General features: G+C 42.7%; 1 long non-coding RNA gene across 1 annotated transcript; it reads left to right on the top strand.

The window, feature by feature from the left end:
* The first annotated feature begins 539 nt into the window (after positions 1–539).
* On the top strand, positions 540–2,929 carry LOC136702512 (uncharacterized). Its single transcript, XR_010803923.1, has 3 exons — positions 540–664; positions 1,463–1,540; positions 2,836–2,929. It is a non-coding gene; the product is annotated as an uncharacterized lncRNA (long non-coding RNA).
* The last annotated feature ends 408 nt before the right edge of the window (positions 2,930–3,337 follow it).

Genomic DNA, 3,337 nt, shown 5'->3' with positions numbered 1-3,337 from the left:
AAACTGAACAGAGACTGAAGTCATATGATTCAAAACCAGTCTGATGCTGCTACATTGTCATTTTTAAAACGCCTTCAAGGTCCATGACTTTGTTTTAAGACAACTGTTTTATTGATCATACATTTACACTTTTTTCGTCACGTTGTTGAACAATATCTACCTTAAGAATGTTTGCTTTTTATAGTAACATTAAAATGTACATTATATTTAAACGATCAAGTACATCGTTATGTACAAAATAGGAAAGTCACATGATGACCGGCTGATCAATAATCGCCTTTTTATGAAATTCTATAAGTTCAAAGGTGTTTAAAGATGAAGAACATTCACTGCTGTGTTTCTGCAGGATGCAGACTGGAAAACCACAGGGAGACAAAAGAGATTACTGCATACACTGGAGAGTCAGTACTGCTGCCTTGTTACTGCACTGACACCAGATCTACACCTGAGAACCTCACCTGGAGGAAACACAATCCAAGCAAAAACCGTTTGAAAGATATATTCAGTAGGAGTGCTCAGTACAGAGGTAGAGTCCAGCTGTTTAACTCTCACTCTCCAGGAAATCTCTCTCTGCTCATATCACACCTGACTGAAGAGGATGGAGGACTGTACAGATGTAAAGCTAAAGGAAGTGGATTCACAGACATCAGTCTCACTGTTAAAGGTAACCCCTCTCTGATCATTATCCATAATGTAATGATGATGTCAGAACTACATTTATCTTCACTGGTGTCTACAGTTGTGTTGGGGACACTCTACACACACCTTTGGTCTTTGTCTGCGCTGCTTCAGAAATGAAGTCTTTGTGAAGTGTGTAAAGTGTGTGAAGTCATTGTGTGAAGTTGCTGATTGTTGTAGCAGTAGAACAACATCAGTGCAATGAAAGTGTTGTGAAATGCTTCTGTTTGCAGTGGTCAGTTGTGTGGTCAGTCTTCTTTATCATTAAGCTGCTCATTGGTCAGGAAATGCAGCAAATCTACAGCCTCCACTGTAACACACAGTTCATCAGCTCACCCTCCAAACACTTCATGTGGGAACAAGAAGATTACATAGTTTTATTAAACTCCAATAAACACTGATCATCCACAGTTTGACTTCAATAAACCACTTCAGTGATATAGTTTGCCACTTTTTACAGTGTATTAAGTGCAGTTCCTCAGTCCATGCAAAACAGAGTCTATTAAATCATTTAGAAAAACAAAACTGAATGGCTTCCTCAAAACAAGATTCAAAGTGAAGTCTGTTTTCTTGTGTGTCTCTCTGTCTGGGAAGAGGTCAAAACACTATCACAGCCTTAATAGGATGCTGCTGCTTTATTACTGCACTTTTCTACAAGCTCAGCATAAGTAATTCAGGTGGGAAAAGAGCCAGAGCACATGGGAAGTGTCCCATCTTAAAATGTTAGAGAAAAAATCCAGCTGGTTAATGCTCACTGTAAAGCAAATCTCTCTTATCATATCAGACCTGACTGAAGAGGACAGTGGAGAAGATGCAGGAAGTGGATACAGTGACATCGCTGACATCCATCTAGATGTTGAAGGTAAAACACAATGTGCATCTACTGCGATGTTTGTCTTTACCAGTGACTCATCCTGAGGTTTTCTAAGTGTAAGGAATTAGTCTTGGCGTGTTTTAGATTAAACGTTGAAGTGTAAAATGAGTCATGCAGGAATTCTAGAAATGTACAGAGTAATTCTTCTGACCTTGGGTCTCTGCTCTGCCACCATTATTTTATTATTTTGGTCTCACATGTTATTAGTGGCCCTGTGAAGGACTGGCGTCCCCTCCAGGGTGTATTCCCGCCTTGCGCCCAATGATTCCAGGTAGGCTCTGGACCCCCCGCGACCCTAAATTGGATAAGCGGTTACAGATAATGGATGGATGGATGGATGTTATTAGTGAGGGTGGCACGGTGGCGCAGCAGGTAGTGTCACAGTCACACAACTCCAGGGTTGGTGTGTTCTCCCCGTGTCTGCGTGGGTTTCCTCCGGCTGCTCCGGTTTCTTAAAACACATTGTTGGTAGGTGGATTGGTGACTCAAAAGTGTCTGTAGGTGTGAATGTGTGAGCGTGTGTTGCCCTGTGAAGGACTGACGCCCCCTCCAGGGTGTATTCCTGCCTTGCGCCCAATGACTCCAGGTAGTTTCCCACTGTGACCCTGAACTGCATAAGTGGTTATAGATAATGAATGAATAAATGAATGTTATTAGTGATGCCTTGTGAAGGACTGGCGCCCCCTCCAGGGTGTATTCCTGCCTTGCGCACAATGATTCCAGGTAGGCTCTGGACCCACCACAACCCTGAACTGGATAAGGGCTACAGATAATGAATGAATGAATGTTATTAGTGATTTAGAATGGTCTATGTCAAAGTTGGAGTTTAATGTCTGGGGGAGTGTTGTATGTCTGTATATTGCTTTATCACTTAAGTGTGTTTTCTGTGCTTTGTGGTTATGCTTTACTTGATTTGAACCCATTAAACCTGTTGGAGTAACACTTACATTACATTTATGAGCAGTGTTGGTGTTCCTTAAGAGCAAGAGTGGGGACATGGATCTATACCTATATGACTCTACAGGCTAGTTCTAGATGTACTGAATGGACAACTGTAACTCCACAGTATTTTTTACCTGCTCTACAACCCAAGTCTGAGCAGCAGTTTTCTGACTGATGCTTGGCACTGGACAGTGTGACCATAGATTCCTGTCTGGCAACTTCAGAGTTTCAGAGCACTCCATTATTCTGAAGACTACACCAGATCTATACTTGGTTGGACTGTTGTGCTTGTCATACACCTGAACCTACAGAAAACTCAATGGACAATTCTCTGTTTGCAGATTCCAAAGTAGCAGCTATTCCTACAACATCCACAACAGAGGAACAAGGCAGAGAAGGTCCAGACCCAGTCACATCTTCAACAGTGTCTTTACAGAGGGATTGGAGTCCGTTCATTTAAAAATAAACAGGTCTTTAACCAGAGACCCCCACCATCACACACACATCACTCTCTCTGTTCTTTCAGATTCAGATTCATCAAAGAACAACAACATCTGCGCTGCTGTGGGGGTTTCATTGCTGTTGATAGCACTTGGAGGAGTCATCTGCTGGAGATATAGAGGTACACACACACACACACACACACACACACACACACACACACACACAGTGTTGGGAGCTCAGTCCAGTTGCTGTGTGTGAGTCTCTGCTTTAATTCTACAGCTCAGAGACGAGGACGGACGGAGAGTCAGACAGGAAGTAGAGGAGGTCAGGAGACTCAGGTAAGACCTGCACTACGCCACTGCAGCACAGAGACTGACCTCAATGCTTTTTCCAAACTCC

The sequence above is a fragment of the Hoplias malabaricus genome, chromosome 7, assembly GCF_029633855.1.
Source record: "Hoplias malabaricus isolate fHopMal1 chromosome 7, fHopMal1.hap1, whole genome shotgun sequence".
In the NCBI taxonomy this organism is placed as follows: Eukaryota; Metazoa; Chordata; class Actinopteri; order Characiformes; family Erythrinidae; genus Hoplias; species Hoplias malabaricus.
This window is presented reverse-complemented; position numbering and strand designations above follow the sequence as displayed.